This window comes from Rhyacophila brunnea, unplaced genomic scaffold (genome assembly GCF_057557595.1).
Source record: "Rhyacophila brunnea isolate RB1 unplaced genomic scaffold, BYU_Rbru_1.0 scaffold_17, whole genome shotgun sequence".
Lineage (NCBI taxonomy): Eukaryota > Metazoa > Arthropoda > Insecta > Trichoptera > Rhyacophilidae > Rhyacophila > Rhyacophila brunnea.
This window is the reverse complement of record NW_028232827.1, coordinates 39022217-39048965: the sequence shown is the minus strand read 5'-3', so window position 1 is coordinate 39048965 and position 26749 is coordinate 39022217. Positions and strand designations below refer to the sequence as shown.

At 32.6% G+C, this 26749-nt stretch overlaps 1 protein-coding gene across 2 annotated transcripts in view; it reads right to left on the bottom strand.

Moving 5' to 3' along the window:
• Positions 1-26749, bottom strand: part of Mmp2 (Matrix metalloproteinase 2) — a 514155-nt gene that overhangs the window by 440562 nt on the left and 46844 nt on the right. The window contains exon 1 of one of the 2 annotated variants that reach the window (XM_085944249.1): positions 22275-22588. The exons of the other annotated variant lie outside the window; for it this stretch is intronic. The gene's annotated coding sequence lies outside the window, so the exon portion shown is untranslated. Of the gene's footprint in view, positions 1-22274; positions 22589-26749 lie in introns of those variants that run through there. 2 annotated transcript variants of the gene reach the window in all.

The window sequence follows — 26749 nt, the reverse complement described above, 5'->3', positions numbered from 1 at the left end:
AACATTCTAATTATTGAACATAAATAATTTTGAAAACACTTCTGCATCTCTCGGGTAGAATTTCGTTGAATAAAAAAAAAATATTAGCAAGTTCAAGTAAGTTACACCAAAAATTTTTTGAGTGATCTGTGATGTCGGTTAGTAATTAAAGTAATACCTATAATGATTTAAAATACAAAAGCTGATCGCCAATAGTGGCTCAATTTGGAAAGTGCTTCCGAGAGTATTAAAAGCCATTAGTTAAAATTTGTCGCAATTAAGTATGACGCCTTTAGAATAGTGGTATATGTGCATGGGCGCGATACCCGAGAGATGCAGATTCGATTCAGGGTGTCTTACTTTTTTCAAAAAGATTATTTCTATTGGTTATAATATATTTTGTCAGAAGAGTTTTCAGAATTTTTAATTTTCAACATTTCGCACAGCCTGGCTGAAACTGGGTGGCTGGATCTTGAAAGGACGCGATCTAGTTGGTTATATCAGTTGGTTGACGCCTGTCACGAACATAGTATTGGCGAAAGCTAAAAATATTATAATATAACCCTGGTAATTTTGTTATTGCACAGGAATATACAAAGCGTTCCACATGTACCTAATTAGGTTTCTGTATGTCTCTATTCTGTATAAAAGTTTATATGGTTCAACTACGACGCCATCCCATTGTAATCAAATCATAACGCATAGATCTCTGTCGTATAGGAGAAGGTAACCACAAGTCAAAAGGTTACAGTTAGTATGCACGATGGCAGTTTCATCAAACGATTAATCAAAGCGCAGCGCAGTATTCACCTTGCGATGCAATTGGTATTAGCAGTACTTCGCTGTAATCATGTTCGTTCCACATAATTACGTATAATATTCATAAAATGCACTGCATGGGTACAGTGAAAGCTGCGAAGGTAAGTAAATATGTACTTGTTGAATTATTTCTGTGTGTAGCGGGCGTCGGAGCTTATAAATAAACCAAAGTTCATTGGAGAACGGGAGCATTGTGGGAGCTTTTACGCTATGTGGCAAGTAAAAGCTCGCGCGCTAGTCGACCACTTGAACCATAGAATATATACTGTGACTGACATCTCGTGGTGCAACTCGTGTCGTGAAACCGATTAAACTGAAAACTAATGATTTTTTTTTTGTTTTAATGTGTTTGTTCAGGTAGGTACTGAGAATGAAAATTATGAAATGATGATTGGGGTCTCATCCAAGAAATTTGTGAAGCAATCAATTGCATTATTTAATAGTACAATGAAACTCTTAAGTATTGAAGATTTTAACTTATAGCTCCTTGTGATAGTAATGGAACGTATCTTTGAAACTGACTGCTAGAGTTAACAACATGTAATTACGAAGAAATAGCCTGTGATAAAATTTCTGTCAGTCAGTTACAAAGTGTCATTCATTGTAGCCGAGCCTCTTAATATATATATTTTTTTTGAATTATTAATAACCATGTCCTTGCTTTTTCGTACAAGGTGGTTGTTAGTAGTTTTGAACAATCACAAACACCCAGGCTTTGAGAAAATCACATAAATATTGTGTACTGATCGGGAATCGAACCCAGAACTCTCGGGCGGTAGGCAAGCGCCTTACGCACTGCACTACAAGAGCCTCCTTTTAATAATGTATTACCTGTGTATCTTATCCTGGTTAACTGTTCAATTTATTCATACGGTACCTGTAATCGTATAACTTAATTTGCGTAACTAAACTAACACAGTGATCATGGAAATAACGCCTTCTCTTTCATCATATATTTCCAACTGGCGAAATAATAATATGTCGGGTGGATCGATTTGTAATATAATGGATTCCGATCTGAACAGTAAGATGGCTCAATCTTCCGGCATGGTGTGAAGCATGGACAATCATACAAATGGATACAGTCATGTAAGTTTAGGGCGTATACCTACAGAGACGTGTTCCTAAAATATCATCGAAACAAAGTAGGAAATGACATAGTACAATAGTACGAGTCCCAGGAACATTCACCAAAAGCTTTCTTGTGTTTGCATGCACCGTACTCTCAAACTTTTGACTGCAGATAGAACAACAACTTGGAATGACTTGTAATGGTTGGTCCCATATTATTCGTGTGGCTGTAGACATACCTTGGAAAAGTCTTGCTGACAGCTTAATTATTTGTGTGATCCGGATGAAAGAAAAAAATATATTATATACTTGAAACCTGCAACAAGAATTATAGAAATGTACCAAAGCGTTAAATATATTTTGGTGAATTTTAAGTCTGCGTGAGATAAAAATACAAATCTCTCACTTGCCCAGTGAGTGGTCTAACTACTGAACTATCCATCCAATTATCTTCCTAGTGGATTCAGCCTAATACACATGGTTACATGTAAATTGCACGTAAAACATTTCACCGTGACACATTTCGCAGTGAGCTTTCTATCGGAAAGAGATGACCGTGTAATAAACGGTCTCCAATTTTATTAGATTCAATATGAACAATAATTCAATTATTATCATAACTGATTTTGGAAACATTCACGAATTCAAGAATGAAAACCTAACAAATTATCCGGTATATCGGCTATTTTAAAAATTAATGGCTGCTGGCTTCCTGTAAAGTGTAAACCGACAAGAACCGTGTTTTATTTAGACATGAATTTTATGTCAGTACTATTTATACGACCCAAAGAAGTTGAACGGTCTTCAATATAAGGCTATATATTTCCGATACAACATTTCATGGTGAAGTGTGATACTACAAACAGCATACGTCAAGTTTCCTGACACGAATATACATAACCTAAGTGTTTTTCAAAATACGATAACCGACGTTACTATATCCGTAATTTAAAATCAAGTCAATATAATGTATTTTTAATAAAAAAAATACTATAATCTTACATATCGATCAAATTTTATCGTAATCACTAGACCAGTGTAAACGATGCTCCAACAGTGTAACCAAACCATTAAGAAAGGAGTTCAGTAACTAAGTGTATGGAAATTAACGAGTGGAGGGATTTATTTATTGTTGCTGCATTCACGTATACACACGCTTGCCTCCATCTCATGGATTTACCAAATTAATGAGATCTGAATATTTAAAGCACGTCGAAAGAGCTAATAAGGCACAGCCCTTGTTTGCGCCCAATGATGCACCGAAACGGTAATCGGGGTGAATATTGACGGTTGATAACAATTAATATGAATTTGAGGAGTATGTAGTTAATACTGCAAACAAGCATAATATTAGGGGTGACATCAACTATTATTATTAATAATGAATCATTCAATAGTTTAATTCTAATGGATTTAAGTTTTGTACTATTCCATTTAAGTCGTTTTTTGCGACCCGGGTTTCGTAATTTCGGCATCTTCAGGCACCGTGTACACCAGTGGCGTAGACTCCATACTAGGCGATTATTTGAAGCCTACCTTCTTAAGAAAAATATTTTTTAATTGCATATTGACTTATTTATATAATCACTTGATTATAATAATATATTCTATAAAATAATTTATTTTGCTAACGTGAGATGCCGTATGTGTAGGAATGTATTACTATCTGCAAAGGTTTTGAAAAATATACCACAGCGTGCCATCTGTCTTGACGTCAATAAACGTCGGATTATGTTTCAAATAATTCTCAATTTTTTTCATGTAGACTTTACGTCACGTAGCCCCGCCCAGTCTATCTAATTGTATGACCTAAGGTAAGCTCCGATCGCAGAGCCTAAAACTAAATAAATAATAATAAGATAATTTAAAAAAAATCTATGGCGTTTAATCGAATATTAATAAATATAGACTATTTAAAAAAATAAATAGAACTTTTATCAAATGATTTTTATGTGTATAAATGTTTTGAAAAAATACGTACTTAATTTAAATTGATCGTTTAATTTTATGTCGTCAGAGAGTTTTTGAAGTTTCATTAAATTAGTGTGTACCTATTCATTAGTAGTAATATCGTATTATCTTCTTATTTCTCGTAAGTATACCTGAAATGTGTGTTCTTTTTATCAGATCTCCATAGCCTACCTCTTTCCAAAAGTCACCCTTCGCCACTGGTGTACACTCACCAAAAGGCAAATACACACTGACAACGAATACTATCAACTCTAACTTATATAACAAATTAATACAATAAAGTAGGTAAAAACTTTATCACCCAGCTATTAAGTCAAAGATCACAATAAAAAAATATTACAAACAAATTATGAATAGTTGAAGTGTTTGTAAAAAACCCCTACCGTATCAATAAATATACACTCGATAAGCGTATATAAATCGTCAAACCTAATAATAGATCAGTAGTAATTATAAAAATAACAATACTACACTCAAGAGGTGTAAAATCGTCCATTCTGGGAACAATGGTAACGTATTGGGAATTAATGGAGTTCACTAATGAGATATATCTGTGATATATCAGTCTTTAAAAGTTATTAGTTAAACAATTAATATTCAATAATAGTCTTACATGATAACTACATTTTTTTAATAATATTAATATTAAGTATTTGTTTTGTAATATGTTATGCCAGTATTTCTCAAATCTGCGAAATGAACGTCAGTATTGCCAACCACCGCTGACAAAAATATGCCAGAATATTTGGCAGAAAAATAGCAACACTGGTGATGATGTCTGTTTTTCACTCTGTAAAATAGCAAAGTAACAAACGGTTTATGTAAATTTTAAGTGACACCACTAACGTGTAAAATTTTAGAATTACGCGAAGGTATAGTGGCCTTCATTTAACAACTTTTTTTTTAATAACTGTGCTATTTCATTACAGTCATATAATTTGACCACTAACCCATGTTACCGTGAGCCACCTATGATTAGATTAGTTAATTACATTTCTGTTTGCGGGTAATGTACATATTCCCTGAAAAGAGTAAGTAATTACTATTTACAGCTCAATGAAATGAAATGGCAGTCAGCACGCACCTCAAATAGTATGCTCGGAAACTATGCCAGCAGAATTGCTTCTATAAAATTAAATACCTATACCAGTGATATTCAACTTGTGGGCCGCATCACCTGGGTGCTATAGGCTGTTCAAACAAAATATAATATTAGTTTAAAGAATTCCAATAATTGATTTAAGTTATCTACAGGAGGTTATTTGGAGCAAATTTCTAGAATGCCGTAGCAACTTAACACTGTCTTTTTCATTTTTTAATAAAATGTAAATTTAGTAAAAAAACATAATTTAGAAAAACCTAGAAAAAATGTTGAACAGAGTACTATTTGATATTACATCTTTCACTGCCAGAGTGACTGCTCTAATCCTATGATCTATCGATCCGTATAGGATTCTTGCAAATTATTATTAATAATTACGCCAGTATGAGGTACTTTCAGATATAATAAGAGCACTCACCGGAATAGTAATACTATGTGTGAGTACTAGCCATGGTCCCCACATCTTGAAGCGGGCCCTCAGGGTAGGATATTTGGCGGGCCCCCTACCTATCGTTAAGGTTAAAAACAGTGACGCACTACATTAACGTTTTTCAAATTGTGTTTTATGTCAAATTAAGGGTACTTATACAGTGTATTGTTAGCGATTTACAATACATCTACTTAGGTACTTTAATTATGGAGTTGTCGAGTATCGACACACAATAATGAAAACATATATCTAATCTATATTTAATTTAATAGTCATGAACTTTTTTACTTTTAAAGCTATGATGTGTGTTTATCTCACTTATCCGGTCAACGCCGGGCCCTCCCAAAGCCCAGGCCCCCAGGCTAGAGCCCTGTCAGCCCCCCTTTTGTGGGGGCCATGGTACTAACACCACTCAGTCCATTTTTATTCTAGGATTTCTTCAAATATGTATGTTTTTAAGATGTTTCATTAATTGTATATTTAAGAATCTAACATTCTTAAAATCTTGGGTATACTTAGCTAATCGTTATTGAAAAAAATGATGATTCAATTTAGTATACCTACCGATAAGTTAATAAGTTACCACAATCCGTATAAGTTGTTTAGTTATCGCATGAGAATGTGCGTAATGCCTGAAAATGTTAAAAGGAGAGACCAGGGATGCTAGGGTTATTCAAAAAGATTAATACAAAACTTAATTTCAAACTTCATCAGGTATTTACAGGGCTCGAAATGGACCGGAACGCACCGGAGCGTCGTTCCGATTAATAAAATCTCGTAGGAAAATAATTTGACCGTCTGAGCTAGATCGGCCATAAAACAAAAAAACTTAACTCTTATTTTTATAAAATACTCATAAATTTAGATAACTATGTTAATATTTTCGTAAAATCATCGAGCGCTCCGGTTCGTAAATTTTTTCATTTCGAGCGCTGGGTATGTACCCACAGCTGATAAAATAATAATGTGATTCGGTGACTGTGTTCCAAATCGTTACGTTTACGGTGACCATTCGTCATCTGTGTTCTTTGGAATTATATTTAGTTTTCTTTCCCGCAAAACCCGCAAGTGTCTTATATTTTGATAGCAATACTTATTTTTCGTTGACATTTCGAAAAACAGAAAAACTATATATTATACCCACCCAAAAAAAAATTACAGTCAAAACTCTCTTGCGTTTGATTGTGATAATGATATTTTTAATTGACAGTTCAATTTCAATTCAAAAACCAAAAAGAAGGCCTCGAATCTCTTTTCAAATAGCTACTTATATAGCTTACTACCCCCGTAAAACTACACAGTTTGAAAACCACTGACTGACACTACGTCGCTGTAGGATTGGTTTCCCGAATAGACCAAATGTTCAGGAGACGAAAAACAAATTTCATAATCCTATATTTAAATACATGGAGATATTTAAATTTTTATTTTTACAGCATATGAATGATGTATGCATTACCATTACAAAATAATTTAAAGAAAGGGATGGTTCTAGTCCAATTAGATACAAAAAAACATTCTGCATTAAGAGGTCGATTTCGACAAAAACGGATATTCGGGAAACCAATCCTATAGCGACGACTATACAAACAGAGCAGTATTATATTACAACAGTAGCTGTTCTGTCATAGTATTTTTTTTCAACTAGCGACGGGTGTGTCTTGTCATAATATTCTAGAATTTCTAAATTCTAGAGATCATTAAAATTGACGGAGAGATCAGAAGCTTAGAAAATTATATCTACGAAGAAAAATAAAGAAATATAAGAATACCTAATTGAAGTTTTATTATTGCAAGCAAATTGCCGAGAAATTAACATAACATACTACATCTGCAGACTATTATTATAATTGTAGTGTTTTTCTAATACATAGTATGCGATTAATAATTAATTAACATTGTTTTGTATTCAACGAATAATTCACAAGATTTAAGAATGTAACATTCTAATTATTGAACATATCTACATAATTTTGAAAAGACTTCTTAGAAAATATATTACTTATAACCGATAGAAAAAATCGTTTTGAAAAAAGTAAGACACCTCGCAGGAATCGTACCTGCATCTCTCGGGTATCGCGCCCACGCACATATACGACTATGATAAAGGAGTGATACTTAATTGCGACAGATTTTAAACAATGGCTTTTAATACTCTCTGAAGCTTTTCCCAAATTGAGCTACTATTGGCGATCGGCTTTGGTATTTTAAATCAAAGTAAGTATTACTTAACTAACCGATGTCATGGATCACTCCAAGATTTTTTGTTGTAACTTACTTGAACTTGCTGCGGGGCAGTTTCTGCGGGGTGGGGTGTCTTACTTTTTTCAAAAAGATTATTGGTTATAATATATTTTCTCAGAAGTGTTTTCAAAATCATGTATGTTCAAAAATTAATTATAATATTAAAAACCAATATACTTCCTCAGCTAATGTATTTATTAATTAAAATAAACTAATTATATCAGTGGTTACATCATTAATAAGGCAGTAAGGCAGGCTAAGCTGAAGGATTTATAGAAAGAAAATAAATCTACAGTTTCGCAAGCATCGTATCGAATATTCCTACAACATAATTAATTTTACAACGTTTTTATTAGCTCGTATTCTTGTTTGTCCGGTGGTTGTTTACAAATCTTGCAATCGATTTTTAACTAACTTCCCGACTAGCTAGACATTTGAAACTTTTAGAATATATCAGAACACGATGCCAATGCATTCTTTTAATACTTTTAGCCATCTTTAAGCACAATTGAATTTCAGTAAATTCTGTTTTGTATGGAAAGTTATTTTAGAAAAATCCATAAAAAGTAAGGTTGCTAAGGGGGTGGTCCTAGCAAATAAATTATTAAAATATACGTGCGTTACTATGGAAATCAACATGAAATGTCAAAATGACATTTCAGTATTCTGTATTTATTCAGTATTGAGTTGGAGCATATTGAGCGTGATAATTCAACAGAAAGTTTAAAAACGTTGTATATAAAAAGTTCTTCTTATCTTGTAATTATTCTAATTCATTACCGGAATGCCTATATTTTAGAAATAAATGCAAAATTTAAATTATGACTTCTTACCGGGTTAACTGCTTAAGTTTCAGATATAATTTAACGTAAGCATGCAGAATGTAGCCAGTCTACAGTAATGACGAGCTGAGATAATGGCACTTTAGTAACAACATTATATTAAAAATGCATGTAAAATGTAAAATAGTAATTTGTATTTTATTTCAAGAATATTTTTTTGCAGCTAGGCTATTTTTAGCAGAACGTAGAGAAAACCTTCTCGCATCTGATTTTTTTATTGTTTGTGGACTGGCTACTTTCTGCATAACTATGCCCAATTCACTATTAAAGTGAGATATAATAAAAAATAAAGTAGATAAGACTACGCTACTGTTGAGTGAAGGGAAGAAAATACTAAGTCAAAAGCTCTTGGGTAATACACCCTCTCTATTTGGGTCTAGGACGATTTGGCACCGGACAACTGGACGCCACGGAATTTGAAAATAAATAGACGTTAGGTACTTATAGGTACTTAAAAAAATATTTAATATTAATATTTATACTTCAATGATTATATTATGATTTAATAGTTGGTAAGAATGTGAATATGCAGACGTAAACAATGATTTAATCGTGCATATGTTTAAGTTCCATCGAAAAAAAGAGTTTTTTATTTAATATAAAGCCTTAGGCATGGTAATTATCAATCGGCGATAAAGAATACATTATTTTAAGAGTAAAACGAATTCAAACTACTAAGTAGTAGATAGAAACTGATTAAAATACCTCGTTTACACGTGTCTACGACAGTGCGGCGTCCAATTGTCCGTAGGCCAGTCGTCCCATTCCCCTCTTTTTGTCATGACATGGAGTCGCAAATGTTAAGTAAGTTTTTTAAAACTAGTTAATGTTATCTTACGATCTTTGCTAGGAAGGGTTTATCGCACGAAATAGCTGTCCACATAAATAACTCAACTATCGTGGAATTGAAAAAAAGCATTGTTTTTAAAAACAAGTGTGAAGTATCCAGAGACTGCAGATAAAGGAACGGATCTCGGCAATATGTCTGAGACCAGGAAACTCAAAAATAATAGGAACTGAAATACCTGACATGTGTGGAGTAACAGGCAACCGATCAATTTATGAATATAATTATCATATTTATCACTTTTTTTTACTGATTTTGGAGTTAGGTGATATGTTAGAATAGCCCTGCAGTAGAGCTTATTTTTCTATCAGTGTGATTCCGAGGCTATCGTATATAACTGACAATGTTGTGTATAGCCATACAAATAGTAGTAGATAGTTTAATAGATAGTTTCAGACCTTGCTTTAACTCTTTAAAAACTTCACGGAGGAGAACCAGGTATACGTCTACTTGGGCACATTTCATATTTAAAAAAAAATGATTATGTACGTACACATGTTTTTTATGCATACAAATTCAATTGGCTTTTGTTTAGCTTGCTATAAAATAGTTTTTTATTCTTTGTTGAGTCACTTGATGCGGAAACGTGTTGTGTTCTATATATAACGATATATACAATAATCCTACTGCTAACTGGAGTGTATTAAGCACAATCGTGGCACATGTTTTCAATATGCAAAGGAAAAAGCAGTGGAGTAGGTAGGTACAATGTACATACATAGTTTATACATTTCCATCGTAAAATACTAGGCTCAAATGTCTAGCCAAAAATCAATATGACTCAAGAAACTTCGTAACTTCATTTGTCACATAAGCAACCACACGAATTTAAAATTAGAACAAAATCATAGGGTCCAGTCAAGAACTGAGAGTCCCAACTAGCTTATTATTACCACGTTTTTCTTAGATCGTATTCTTGTTTGTCCGGTGGTTGTTTATCCAGTACAAATCTTGCAATCGATTTTTAACTAACTTCCCGACTAGCTAGACATTTGAAACTTTTAGAATATACCAGAACACGATGCCAATGCATTCTTTTAATACTTTTAGCCATCTTTAAGTGGAATTGAATTCATTTTCAGTTAATTCTGTTTTGTATGAAAAGTTATTTCGACACTATTATTGGTTGCTAGGGGTCTGGGGTCCTAGCAACTAAATTATTAATATATACGTGCGTTACTATGGAAATCAATATGAAATGTCAAAATGATATTTCAGTATTATATAATATTTATTCACTACCTATTTCTATCAAGTACAAAAAAAAAATTATTAATACATAGAATTGTCAAGTTTATATGATTCAATAGAAAATTTAAAAACGTGGTATATAAAAAGTTCTTTTTATCTTGTAATTATTTTACTAACATCAATAGGTATATAGTTTTAGTTTAAACCAAATACAATAGTAGGTAAATACATATTCTATATACCAATTTAATAATCATCAGAACTGGTTTCATCTGCTTCAATAGAACATTCTCAACTGGTACCATTGATGCGGATGAAACTGGTTCTGATCAGTATTAAATTACGTGGAATAAGTACTGCATATTATCATATGTCTTTACACCGATAATTATCGGTTAAAGTGATTAATGTATGGCGGTCATCATAGTTCAGTGCGTACGGCATTGTCTTTTCATCCGGGAGCTCCAGGTTCGATCGCGGTGAGGTCACAATATATTTATGTGATCTTCTCAAAGCTTGTGTATTTAATTGTTTCACTTCTACTACAATATAACTGTTTGACTATAATATTATTACTGATTACCTACGATAGCCGAGCGGCTTACGCGTCGCCTTTTAATGTCGTGGGTCCCAGGCTCAAATCCTGGGTTTGACAAATACACATATTAAGTATGGTTAATAGGTTAAGCGAGTGACTAACATCCATTTCTCGTAAAAAAAAAATGGTTAATACAAACCTTCACTGTGTGGAGGGCCGTATGATCTTAGGATGTGACATGCGGACATGGTCAAAAAAAAATATTATTGTCTTCACCCTGGACCACGAATGGGATATTACGATAGTATGGTGGACATTTTCCATTTAGCCTAAACACCGGAGTCATCTACTTCTATACGCTTTAAGTGTGATTACTTTCATCGTCGTTCTTTCACGTACCCCATCCAGCTAGGGAACCCAATCCCGAGCAAAAATTCTAATCCCGGGATTTCGGGATTACAATTTGACAATCCCGGGATTGGCATTTTTTCCATAGTTAATATAATTTTTTTATATTTACGAATAACATTGATAAAATCGGTCAAAAATAAATCTAGTATAATTTATACTATTTAAGACATTTTTATTGTTAATATTGTACGTACAATCTTGAAAATACATAAGTTTAATGGAGTAAATAATATTGTAATATAAAATAATAATGTGAATTTAATATGAGATTGCTGTTTCTGATAGTAAAGACTTGATGAATGGGTTAGCGAGATTTAAAATAGTAAAGTAAATCATGGTGTATGGCCTTTCCGCTTCATAAATCTAATTAGTCAGCCAAATATGAAACTGCCGTAAAACGTACGAGATCATGATGGAATTACTTTGTTAAAAGCTCGAAGCATTGTTTTTTTTCCAATCTTTCTCATTTTTATTAATTTATGTGAAAAAATAAAATGAATCGGCAACTTACACATGGGTATAAATCAAACTTCATTCAAACTCAGTTTATTTCTAATTTAGTTATTTGTTATTAAAAGTATTTTTTGTGTTATATTTTCGTTTTTATTTTATTTTCCACAAAAAATGATAAAAAAATTAATCCCGAAATCTTCGGGATTATGTTTACCAATCCCGGGATTCATAGGTATCAAAAATAGCTCGGGATTTCGAGATTGGAATCCCTACATCCAGTGAAGTGTTTGGATCTTTTTAACAAAATATCTGTAAGGTGTTTATTTATTTTACCCCCATGAGAAACATTGTCGCGTATGCCACTGTGCTAATTGAACTCTTTGTGTTGGACCTTTTCGCGCATTGTTTACATTTTCGTTTTATTATTGGTAGCGAAGTCAGAAACGAGCGAAAATCTGCATCTGTTCTGAATCATATAACTAGCGTTGCTCCATTCACACGGCGCAATATTCCATGCCATACGAGAAATATTTCGACATTACAACCTGAGCTTAATTGTAGCCATTTTTTAACATCATCACCACCTCAACCACACTCTATCCACTGCTGCATGAAGACCTCTCCTCTTCGAAATTTTACTTGATTATCTTATTGCTGGTTCTAAGCCACCCTTTAAGGCAGCTGAGGCATGGTCTAAAACGATCGTGACTACGCGACGCGCAGATTGTGCAAACGACGCGTGACGATCAAAACATAATTTGTCATAAAAATTCAACATGCGTCCATTTAATGTTATGTTTAATGTTATTTAAGTAATAATAATAATATATTCATTAAAATGTTTTGTGTTTCGAGTAAATACGTAACGTTTTTTAGTCATCTTTTCACGATTTAAGAATTAATTCCTTCGACCCCATCACAAAACAAATTGACGTGCTCACAGGTCGACTATCGCTCTCCGATTGGCAACGCTTGCTAAATTACGTCCCACATATTGCTGAAAAGTATTTGCCGTTTCACTGAAGTAGGCTCTTACAGTGTTTTAATAAATGTTGAGTCTCACCAGATTATGAGATAAAAAAAAGAAAGTAAAATCTAGCGTATGCCACTGATTTCCACATTTACCTCGTAGCTTCTCGTAGATACATTCCCCATACCAAGACTCTTCGTAATTCGAGTCTAGCGATAATTTGAGACATTTTTTTATAATTTACATTTTAAAGTATTTAATTAATTGATACTTGTCTAATAACATTTAAAAAAATATATTTTTATTTAAAATCAAAGATAAAAATGAACTGAGATATAAAAAAAATGTCAGTTTGGTACAGGTTCCCACCTACATATCGTTTTATGGTCATTAAAAGAGTTTTTTTTACTGGTTTATAGTTTTAACTTATTTTTAAAATCATCGATGTTTTCATAAAAAAAAAATTAAAAATGTGCATAACTTATTTACATCAAATCGAGCTTCAATATTGTGATCATACTGAAAATAGATTTGCCAGAAGAAGCTCGCAAATGGCTTTCATAAGATTAGTTTTAGATCAGGTTAAGTAGTGAATGAAAATTACTTTCAAATAGTTTTGCGCGCGCAGGTGCTAAAATCCGCGATAACCGTGGCTTTTAGAATAGACGCCTTGAAGTTGGAAATGATCATAAACAAAGAATACTACAAAATAAACAAACACACGTTTCATTTCCACGTGTAAAAATGATTAATTCAATTGTCCATTGTTATTATAAAAAATAAATAAGAGTTCATCGTCCATAGTAGGTATGACAAAATTATTATCGTCAGGTACCATGTAGGACATGTTGATATTACAAACACCTGTAATAATACGATGATTCATAATAAAATTTGTACAAACTAGATAGATAAGTAGCATAAATGAATAATCATTAGTTCTACTCTAACATGGCATCTGAGATAGATAATGATTTATCAAATGCACTATAATATATAGATATTGAAAATTTACTGACTGCTGTTGACGAAACCATTGTTTCTGGCAATTTGTACGAAAGAAATTTTGCCGATACCACTAGGTCTAGACCGATTCACAGAGGATAGAAAATATTTAAGCCGAATTAATTTTTCATTGATCAACAATTTGAAAAAAAGGTAATTTGTGCGAATTTTAAAAATAAGTACGTTAGAGATATAATATATTATATTTTAATAAAATCAAGTCCATTAAAAGAATTAATTAAATTATAAATATAAATTTGACAGTATTAAACATCGTGCAATTTTAATTTATACGACTATCTAAAGGGTATGTACCGAAGTAAGCACTCACATGTTTTATTTAATATTCAATTCGAAGTAATATTTAAGTTAATAAACTAATTTATTTATTCAACAAATAATTGACAAGATTTAAAAATGTAACATTCTTTATTAAACACACATAATTTGAAAATACGTCAGAGAAATATAACCACTAGAAAAAATCTTTTTCAAAAAAGTCAGCGGGGTCGAACCCACGCCCCCTGGGATTCGCGACCATGTACTCTAACCAACTAAATTATGTGTGTCTTATCTAATTGCGACGAAATTAACTAGTGTTTTTCCAGTTCTCATTTAAGTGCTTTCCATGACACTCGATGGTAGTAGTAGTCTATTAAAAATATTAAGTATATATATAGTACATATTTAATTATAATATAATTAATCAAAAGAAAGAAAACTGTTATAAAACAAATTTACATCAGGATGTATAAGTACTACTTACTACTGATCAGTGAAAATTACATTCGGCTTAAGGGGGAACATGCTCGTCGAAGGTCAAAATTGAGTTTTTATTGTATTTTCAAACCATGGTCCTGGACACTTCTTAAACGTTGTAGATAATCTATTTATATAATTTTGAAGCCTTATTATCCTTTATAGTTATTTTAAACATTTGATGACTGCATAAAGTATTTTTGTTACATAAAATAGTATTCTTTTAAACCTCTCGCTCTAATGTTTTAGAATATAGTCATATTTCGGTACATATCTGTGCAGTGGTGTTAAGATTTTTTACATTTATTAATTTTTAAACGCATTTATAAAACCATTAGTATAATTTATTACGAGATAATTTTTGTAAAATATTCACGATAAATGATGATGAAACGATATGAATAATGATTGCTTTATAATAATTATTGACCTAAGAATAAGGTAGTGTTTTATTGAAATACGCCATTTCTTTTGGCATTCCCCAGTGGTTAAGCTACAACATACGGCCGTAGCCATAAATTGACAAACTATAATTAAAGTAAAGATCTTTATCACACTTGATTGGTCAAAGACATAGCTTATAATAAATATCTTTAGAATCATCTTCAAATGTGTTAATCTTGCCGATTTTTTCAATAATAAAATGCCTAATTCTTGTCAAATTTGGGATCACAGAGATTATCAATATAATTTTTTATCGTGAATATTTTACAAAAATTATCTCGTAATAAATTATACTAATGGTTTTATAAATGCGTTTAAAAATTAATAAATGTAAAAAATCTTAACACCACTGCACATTTATGTACCGAAATATGACTATGTTCTAAAACATTAGAGCGAGAGGTTTAAAAGAATACTATTTTATGTAACAAAAATACTTTATGCAGTCATCAAATGTTTAAAATAAATATAAAGGATAATAAGGCTTCAAAATTATATAAATAGATTATCTACAACGTTTAAGGAGTGTCCAGGATCATGGTTTGAAAATATAATAAAAACTCAATTTTGACCTACGACGAGCACGTGGGCCGTTAATATAGTGGAATTAAAATCTTTAAAACTTCGTCATACACACTCCCTGATATTTGACAGTATTAGCACCCCAGGTGGAAAAACATTATTTCCAATAAATATACTCGTTATCGTTTAATATACGCTTTTATTTTATCATTTTTCCACCCACACGCTGTTCATAATTTGCCTAGAATTTAGATTGACGTTCCTAAAAATATCACTTTTGAGAAGAATTTAGATGCCACCCTTATACGTGTCATAGTCTTAGTTCTCCCCAGTGGTTTCACTGGGTAACCACCATTTAATATTTTTGTGGCGATCTTGGATCTGGTTTCGACTAGCCAAAACTGTATACATATTATGATAAAATATAGAACTACCAAACTATTACAAATATAACGTACAGACTAGATACAGTTACAACACGATTATAACTGGGTACATGATTAACCTAAGTGAAATATATACATTTTTAACAATGATCTTTTAAATTTTGATGTATAATATTATTTTATGTTATTTGTATAAATTATATGTTACGTTTTAATGGGTTAAAAATGGTTTAATTGCCGAGTAGTCAATATGGATAATTATAATTGTAAATTTTACTATAAATTTAATTCATAATAATGTTATTACAATTTGAATTCTTCAACTGGAAAGGGTTAAGTAGTATACAAACTGGCCTACTGTATAAAATGCAATATAAATCTTAAACGTTTAAACTTTGATATGATCTATGCGTATTTTTAAAAATACAACACCTACTTTCAAAGGTTGTATATTATTCTTATCTTCCCTTCCATTATATTTCGCCCTTTAGAGTGTGCCACTCCTGAGCAGTGTAATGCCTGCCTACTTCGGCACGTCAGTGTTAACCGTGTCAAAAAATCTCTATTCATTAAGGGCTTGCGCAGACAGAGAGCGGTCAGGCGGTCTGCGTTCCGCGTTCGGAGTTCGGCGTTCTTTGTATTGTATGGACTTCATACTGTATGGGTACACAGCCGGCGGTCAGACCGCGCCGGTCAATTGGAACGCTAGCGTTCTAGAGTTCTATTCCCGGAATTACAAAGAACGCCGTACCTCCCGTCCAGTCCCGTCATAGGAATTTGAGCAGTCAAACAACATAGAGCGAAACCACACGGGGGAGTGAGTACGCAACAGCGGTGCTTTCTCACTTCCACTCGCAGTCGGAATATAGCGGTCTCGCATTATGCAGCGCCTGTGTCACTACACGTTCGTCCACAAATGGAACGCTTATTGTTGACCACCACCTGTCTGCTGTCCCTGAACGCTAGCGGTCAACGGTTGGTTGAACGCAGAACTCCGACCGCTCTCTGTCTGCGCAAGCCCTAACTCCGTCATAATATTATTACTACATAGTATACATAGGTGCATTTGATAGAAACGCATTCAGAATATTTATAAACCAAAGACAAGCTACTTCCACTTCCTGTTAATATCAAGAAAAAAGTTTATATAAGTACAGCTAGACCAAAAATACAAGCAGTCTATTGTTTATTATGATCGCTCCAATATGTTTGTGAATGCGAGTCTGTATATTGTAAATTCTCCAGCCAGGAACGGCACGGAAATCATCGACTTCGCTCTACGAATATAGCGATCTAAATATATTTAATCCATATTTAACAAAAATAATTTGATCGAAAATAAACTTCACTCTTAATACCATAAATTGCAATATACAAATTAGTTTTTACTGTCGAAAATTAGATAGATTCTTTAATCAGCTACCTTTAGATAGAAAAATACTTTCACATTAGTAATATTAACTGTCAATTATTGGTGGAAAACTACTTAATATAAGATGTAATATGAAAACAATAAAATATTGTAGATAACTACATATTATTCCATAATATAATTTAATATACATCAGCGAATCCATTCTATACACAAGACTGCTATCGGCCGCTATCGAGGGTAGTTTTTCATATTTTTGTATTGAAGTATTAGCACTTATTGTAACAATTACAATAAGTTACTTGTAATTGTTACAATAAGTGCTGTTATAACAGCACATCTCTTGACTGTGCTAAATTTTAGAGCGAAATAGACAGTTTTGGTTATTCAGACGGCTAACTAAATGTAACAATTATAATACTTCGATACAAACATATGAAAAACTACCTTCAATAGCTGCCGATAGCAGTCTTGTGTATAGAATTCATCCTCTACGCCTTAAAAGGATATTCAAGATATTATATCTGAATCTGATATTAAAAAAATATATATTTTATTTAATGTATTAATATGAAACTAAATATTCAATTTTTTCACGTTTGTAATATAAATATTAGGTACATCATAAGCCCACGATGGTTGAACGGCTTAAGGGTCGGATTATAATGCCGTGGGTCCTAGGTTTGAACCCTGGATCTGGCAAATACACATATTGTTTTTTTAATTTGTGTTTGGAGTCAGACTATGGACATAATAAGTTGAGCAAGTGGCTAACATCCATTTCTCGTAAAAACAAAAAAAAATGTTATTACAAACCTCCACTATATGGGGGCCCATATGATCCTATTAGGATCGGACATGGTCAAAAGAAAATATTATATATATATCATATTATTGTGCTTTTTTGCATATGCCATTAATTTATCGCATTTTGAAGAAAAACATTCTTCTATCGGGATATGGTTACTAATGCTAATGATTAAATTAGCTGCAGGTATTTCACTCGGAGATTTATATGTTTGATTATAAAATGTCAATAATTAGCCTAAAGGAAGGTTTTTTTTATAAATCAGCATTTGTAATTAATCAAGGCAATAAATATTACGAGGACATATTATAATAATCTACCATTCATAAATTATATGTGTATATCCAGTATTTAATAATGATGATAACTGATAACAATGAAATATACGTAAGGACATCATTAACAAACATGATGAACGCCTAGCGCCATCTGTAAGTGATATACATAATCATTTTGATTAATTATTACAAACACGGGTTACCCTTCCGTTTGCGGAATTTGAAACAGTTCACAAACACATCATAGAGTTTTCCAATAGGAAAAGAACCTTACAATATTAAATATTGACTATATTATAACATAATAAGTTAATCTTGATGATTGTTAATATTGAAATAATCCCTTCAAATGTTTAAAATCGCCTTTTCAGGTTGTATTAGATAGGTAACCTTAAATGTAATCTCACGACATTTAATCATAACATTGCATTGTTTGTTTGTTTGTTGTTTTTTAGCAAATATGGATTTGGTTAAATGCTTGTTTGTAAGCTTTTGTGTGCTTTTTGGAACAAAGCCAGTTAAAAAGAAACGAACGAAAGCTCGCGAGCTAAACGAACGAGTCACTCAACCGCGTTGAAAGAAAAAACGCGCATAATAGCGAAAGCTCGGAAATATTGTAATAAAAAGCACTTTTGTTACGATGTCCACCTAGCCACTCGGTATTCAATTAAAAATTCAATTAATATTCATCCCCTAAAATTGAAAAAAAAATGTACCAATGTAAAAGAGCTTGTATAATGCTTAATCAATAAGAGTCCGATGTATTCATTTTTATAATGCTATTCGTTTCAGTTATAGTTGTAATTTTATTTATTTTTCTAGAATATAAAACAAAAAATATGCTAGATATTCTAAGAACCTTTTCACATGTTATATCCAATATACGTCGCAGTGGCGAAGAGTGGAGGTAGGCTGTAGATATTCGTCATAAATAGTGAAAACGAAACATGGTCAGTCGTACTTAAATGTTTTCATTGGACTAAGAAAATAATAATTGCAAAGGTGTTGGTTAGTTTTTAAAATCCAATTAATCCCTGCCTGATTATGCCATTAAATCGTATTGTTATCTGGCTTAGTTTAGGTCGATGGCTATACCGGTTGTTACACCATTATCAAGACTGCAAAGACAAACTAGTTGTTTACGCTTAATTAAGTATAAAACTCATAGGACGAGACAGGATGATCTCCCCCTCACTTTGGGACTATTCAAGAGTAACACTTACTTACATGGAAGGTGAATTAATTTAAAACAACTGGGAATTGTGATTATATAGCATTATTGGCGAACCTTTTTACGTGCGCGTGCAAAATTCTCCCAAATATTATTTTTCGAGTGTCTGACGAAAAATGAAAAAAAATGTTTTTAAGAAGTCTATTGAAAATGTTTTACAATTGAGTTCTTGATATTATCTATAATCTTTCATCTTATTTCTAGTCGAATGCATATCTTTTATTTTTTGAATATTTTTTCCTTGTTTTCAAAATTTTCAAAGAGATCGTGGGAGCATTTTAACCACACTTCTTTTATATATTCCCCATCACTGAACGGTTTCCAATTTTTAACGATTAGTTTTGAGGCAAAATAACAAGCAATAACCATAATGTCAATGGCAGTGTTACCAGCTTAAAAACGTATAGGTGTACAGAAAGATGAAATATAAATGAGGAGTACGGAAATACTATGCACAAAAAATTGAATTTGTAAATCCTTCACGTGCCAGTTAAATTTTCGTACGTGCCACCTCTGGCACGCGTGCCATCTGTTCGCCAATCCTGATATTATAGGATGTGAAAAAGGTACCAAAAAAATAAATTTTGAGGAAAAAAAAATCAGGTGTTGTGGAATAAAGTGACATTATACCTAATTAAAAAATGAGGTAGGGACCGTCATCACATCACAAACCTTATGAAACAGGATTCAAATATGAATATTTTTTGTATTAAAATGAAATTAAAATATTCCCAGGTATATATATTATTTAAAACATTGGGGGTACATTATGGCCCCCAGGCCAGGATTTTTGGCAGGCCCCCCTACCTACCACTAAGGTTAAAGTGTTAAAGGCAATCTGACGCTCTACATTGGCGTTTTCCAAATGGTGTTAGAGGTCAAATAATATTCAGTGTATTTTTAGCGATTTTTTAACACATCGAATTATGGAGTTGTCGAGTATCAACACACATCAACCAAAAACTGCATCGGACAACCATATTTTTTAAAAAGGTAATAAGCCCGATGTAAAATAGCGCCACAGGCGACATTTTTAATATTGAATTAAATTTAAGATGTGTGTTTATATCATTTATCTGGTGGATCTGCCACGCCGGGCCCCCCTGGGCCCGGACCCTTGGCTAGAGCCCTGTCAGCCTCCCCCTTGTGGGGGCCATGGGGTACATAAAATGGACATGGTATACCTATTTAATGTCGTTATTATTTTCATAGCAAGAATATCATATAATTTGAATGTTTTGGTTCGGTTTGTCCTCATATCGACATGTTGAAAATAATGTATAATTATTTAGAATCACATTATTGGTCTTGGTCACCTGTACACTTGTATTACCAGTTCAATCCTCAGCACAACAATTATTTACAAATTTGATGATAATATTAAGAAAAAAGACAAAAAATGTGTTAAATTTATTTATACATGAATACACATCCATTAAATTCTATGCAGTAAGCTTTACCTACTAAGCTACCAATACAATGCTTCTGAGGCGTTATTTCAAATTCCATTAATATTGGCGATTCCCTCCCTACACATTTATTTATATATTATTTAGTATAGATATTATGTTCAATAAAGAGTGTTTATATTCTTCAATCTTGTGAATTATTTATTGAATAAAAATAATTTAATTAGCATCATAAATATTTGATAATCCTTGTAACTATCATGCTTTTCCACAAAGAAATAACAATAAATTAAGTTACTTATATTATAGTAACTAAACAAATCTAGGTTGTGTTTACAATATTATAAACTTAATTTATTCATTCAACGAATATTTCACAAGATTTTAGAATTTAACATTACTTTATTGAACATACATAATTTGAAAACACCTCAGATATAATATACCTCCTATCTAGTTAGTATATGAGACGTTTTAAAAGTTTGTAATAATTTTGACGGTTATCAACTGAAGTATTTTTGTTGTTAATTCTATTACTATTTTTTGAACCTGTTTTGTTGACAGACGCTGTTTTGAAATACAAACGCATCGACAGAAAGATCTACTCTAAAGTACCAAATATTATACGTAGGTAACTACATATGTAGTTTAAAAAAATATTTTTTTCATTAACATCAAAGACAGATTAATAATGTCAATTTAGATTATACGTACGAATTTAGTAATACTTGTAATTAGTAGTAGTAATTGTTATTCTAAATGAAGCTAAATAATATATCATATTTATCCCATATATGTAATTTGATAAAGATCAAGACCGGTTTCGTCTACGTAGCATGACATTCGCAGCTGAATAGTAATTTATATAATAAATCCATGAAAAAAACTTAGCACTGCAATCCGAGCGAAAGCTTTACTATCTTGTGTTATATTCTAGCACGAAAAAATAATTGAATGAATTTGTATGTTATTCTCTAGAAGTCGTTCACATTATTTAAATTTGCATATATAAGTAACTCTTGCGAAAAACATTTGATTTAATAATTTTTCGCTAAAACTGACTTAAAATTATAATTAAAGGTCAAAGACTTCGCGCCAATTAATCAAAATAAATCTGAACAAAGCTTAATTTAAGAATAATATAAATAATAATAATACAATAATAAAAATTACAAATAAATATTTTACTTACGGAGGTTATATCTGCTAAAAGTGTATGCACAGTTATTGTTTACAGTAAACAAAAGTAGCTTTTATAATAACACACAAAAACAATACAGTAAGTTAATATAAATACTGAAATAAAGTCAATGATATTTCACTAGTCACAAAATTAGCCGTCAAACACACGCCGTGCTAAAACTTCAAATAAATATTATTATTTAGCAAATAAATTACAAAGTAAACTGTTTTTTTTTTTAAATATCGATTCAAAAACTCAGCCGCGAAAGAAAATCCGCTGAACCCAAGTGTGCGTCCGCGTACGACTGTGCCGCTATTCTCACTAAGCAGGCTAAAGCTAAGGTGCCTGTCCTGTCGAGTCGAAGGAATATAGTAGTGTTGCCAACCGTACCTACTATAATAATTACTATAGTACAATAATATTTTAATTTCGTGAAAAATGTAAAACAGTAGTTATACCATAATTTGATGCCAAATATGCTATAATATGGGGTGATCCAATACGTAGAATGTATAGGTTACTATAGATTTTTCAGATATATTATAATTTGTATGTCTTTGTACTATAATCGACATACAAAAATATGGCAACGCTAGACTTCAGGTTATATTGTCGAAGCTCTTGATCGATTTTAATTGTATTGTTTTGAGTCACGGTGTAATTTATTAATCACGAATATCCAATAATAAACTACATCTAGATTGCGAGTAAGTTACCAAAATTGCACACGTCATGATTTTCAAACAAAACTTTGATTTTTTCTCACAAATTTAAATAAGTATTCGAAGTTTGGCGAATATTTTACTTTTAGAGTTTTAGAGTAACACAACGTGGTATGGAGGAGAACGCGAAAGGACAAAAAGAAGAATGAGTGGATAAGGAAGCGGACAAGGGTTTGCGATGTAATAGAGTTTATTAAAAGCCTTAAATAGAGATGGGCTGGACACATAGCTCGAAGAAGAGACAATCGTTGGGAAAATCTAGTCATCCAGTGGTATCCAAGAAGTACAAAACGTCCGCAAGGTAGAACTAGAGGCCGCTGGATCGATGAAATGATAAAGTTCTGCGGAAGTACGTGGCAATGCAATGCACAGTACCGAGAGAAGTGGAAGCAGCTTTAAGAGGCCTTCATCCAGCAGTGGATAGATTCAGGCTGATGATGATACAACTACATTAATAAAAAGATATATAATAATAACAAATGATATTAAAATATATTGGAGAAAGACGTACACCCGAGCTCTAAACTAACTAATCTTCTAATATGGAGTCTTCGTCACTATGTAAAATGTGTTGCCTGCCTGGAGTAGCGTCAATAATTTTATTGTAATAAAATAATTTCAGTAAAATGTAAATAATATGTACCAAAAGCTCAATACAAGACCGTCAAAGCTATCAATTAAATTTAATTCGCGTATCAAAAGCTCAATGCATTAAAATGTACTTAGAAGTTAAAAGTTTTCATTGATAAAATCACCAAAATACTTGAAAAGCTGGGATGGAATAACGACCTTATAATATAAAGTCAACGTACATCGAACGAAACGTCTTGGGTCGACGGTCGCAAGGGTGGACTCTGGCAAGGTTAATAATTATTCACATGGGTATAGAAATAAAATAACATTAATTAATATAATATGGTATCTAAAAATAACTTTTCAAAGCGTCTAAAATATCGTTCAAAAGAAATTAACTGAGACTGTATGGACACTATTCGTGGTTTTATAAGACTGACTATCTCTTATACCACTAGTCCAGTGGTAGCGAACCTATGGCACGCAAGATGATTATGCTGATAATTGACAGATCGCATTGTATAAAATATGGCAGGCAAATACTCAAGAATAATCATTAGTTTAATGTAAATATATTATTGTATAGGTCGGTCATTAGGCTTTATGCGTCACATATAATATTATCACGCTAACCTCATCAGGCGGCGGGTAAGCCGCGCTGCGAACCTCTGATTTTGATCGATCTACAATGCTTGAGACCACTGTAGCGAGATTCAGTCGAGATCAGAGATTCCTCATCTGATCGGAGCAATTATTATGTAAATTTGAGCTTAAAGAACCATACTAAGTAATACAATAACAAAAAAAAATATTTCTACCCAAAAAATGGCTGTAGCAAATTAGAAACAAAAACTTGGTGGACCGAAATGTATGGTGTTATTCAAAAAATGATAAAGCTACGAGTATAACAAGTGTGTTATGTGAATTTTTAGAAACTACTTTTTTCCTCATGAAAAACTGCTTGGCACGTCAGGCATTTGAAAAATATTATTTGGGAAAATTTGGTAGGTACGCGTACGTAAAAAGGTTCGCAAACCCTGGTATATAACGCACATCTTAATATTTTCGGAAAATAATCGAGCGCTCCAGCTCTGCAGGTAGTTTGTTTTGATATTATGACATCCTAAGTTGTAAGAACCTGATCATGGAAATGGAAGATGGGGAAGCAGTATCTCTATCAGCGTATCGGGGCCAACACAGAATGATGATAAATGAGAATGCGCGCGGCGGTCATTACCGTACGTCTTGTGTATAATTTGGAGTCCTTGCGTTGCGTGGTCCACATCTTTAATGGCACCACTGAACAAACTAATGGAAAAATTACAGCAAATTGATCTCACTGAGGAATTAGACAAAAGAATGTTTCTTAAACTTGGTAAGCGCTGTTAGAAACAAGGACAACATAGTCGCATATAACATACTTAACGATTGCTTACTTAGTTTATTATGCTATCGTATTCTACAAAAAGGGTATTCACCTGAAACAGGGTTCTTCAAACTGCTGTATCGGTAGATAATAGTCGTTTAAAATCAACGAAATTGCTCTTGCAGCTCGATTCCAACTAGTGAACTAGTTAACTTCATAACATGTTTTCGTTGTATTTCTTAAGGCCTTCAGTTGAGGCATGGTCTAAAAAGATCGGCGATGCGCGGATTGTTCAAATGACGCGTGCCGAACGAAATATAATTTATTATAGAAATTCAACATGCGTGTATTGAATGTTATGTTTATTGTTATATCAGTAATAATAATAGTATATTCATTGACATGTTTTATTTTTCAAGTACATACGTAAAGTTTTTTAGTCATTTTTACACGATTTAATAATATATTCCTCCGAAGCCATGAGAAAACAAATTGACGTGCTCATACCTCGACTATCCATGCGAAATTTCGTCGCACCTACTGTTGAAAATTGTTTGCCGTTTCACTTATGTATGCTCTTAATCCGAGATAACTTCTTTCTGAGTTAATTATATGTGCAAATTTGCAACCTAACACCTGCTATGCGTGCGCAGTGCCACTGACAGTTTTTTTTATTGTTTCATTTTGACGTTTGATTCTAAAAAAAAGATGTCGTCGAACTGGAAATATGTAATATTATATCGCGTGTATAATAATTATAATGTCACGTTTGCTTCGTATGTATAACATTGTATATTATACATATACATGGTACAGCGGTTGGTATATTGCCATTCCACTATACTGAAAATATTTCGCTTAAAACACATTGACTGCTGACTAGATAATTACTTTTTAATTATCACATTTAAATACCATGCTAATTATATTGAATGGCTACCTAATCGTTGCGCGTCTTTAGCGTCCAATGTATTAACTCATTTAGTGCTAACACCGCGACTGGCGCGTTTGGAGTCGTTGGCCATTAGATATAATTAACGTGTTATTTAACTGTGGTAATTAAAAGGTAATTATAATGTTAGCAGAACTTCAACTACTGTTCTTGCGGGCGTCTAAGAAGACAACTTTAACTAAAGGCGTGCGCAATGCTGCTAATGTTGCGATGTGAGTAATAATTTTCCAAATCGACATATAATTGTTGTCCTATATCTCACTCTATCTAGCTAGCACAGCTGCTGGGGCTGCAGTGAATTGCGCTACATTGACAATTCATACCTCGAGATAGTTAACTCTTGGAATGCCTCATAGCATTTTTATCACTATTTTTATTGATTTTTGAGTTAAGTGGTAGATATGTTCAGCAGACAATATAAGATTATAATAATATAATATATGGATTCAGATACCAATAGATCATTTTCAGTTTCTGAGTCTTAATTCATGCACTGTAATTCATGATTAAGTTATCCAATGAATATCATTTTGTAACCAAAAATGAGTGTAGGTCATGGCCCCCACATCCTGAAGCGGGCCCCCAAGCCAGGATCTTTGGCTGCCCCCCTACCTATCGCTAATATTAAAGGCAGTCTGACACTCTACTGTAGCGTTTTCTAAATGGTGTTCGAGATCAAATAAAATTCAATGTATTTTTAGCGATTTTTGAACATATCGAATTATGGAGTTGTCGAGTATCAATACATACTAACCAAAAATAGCATTGCACAACCTAGTGGGAATAACCCCGAAGTGAAATAGCGCCTTTTTTACTATTACAGCAAATATCAGACCTGTGTTTATCTCATTTATCTGGTCAAACCGCCCCG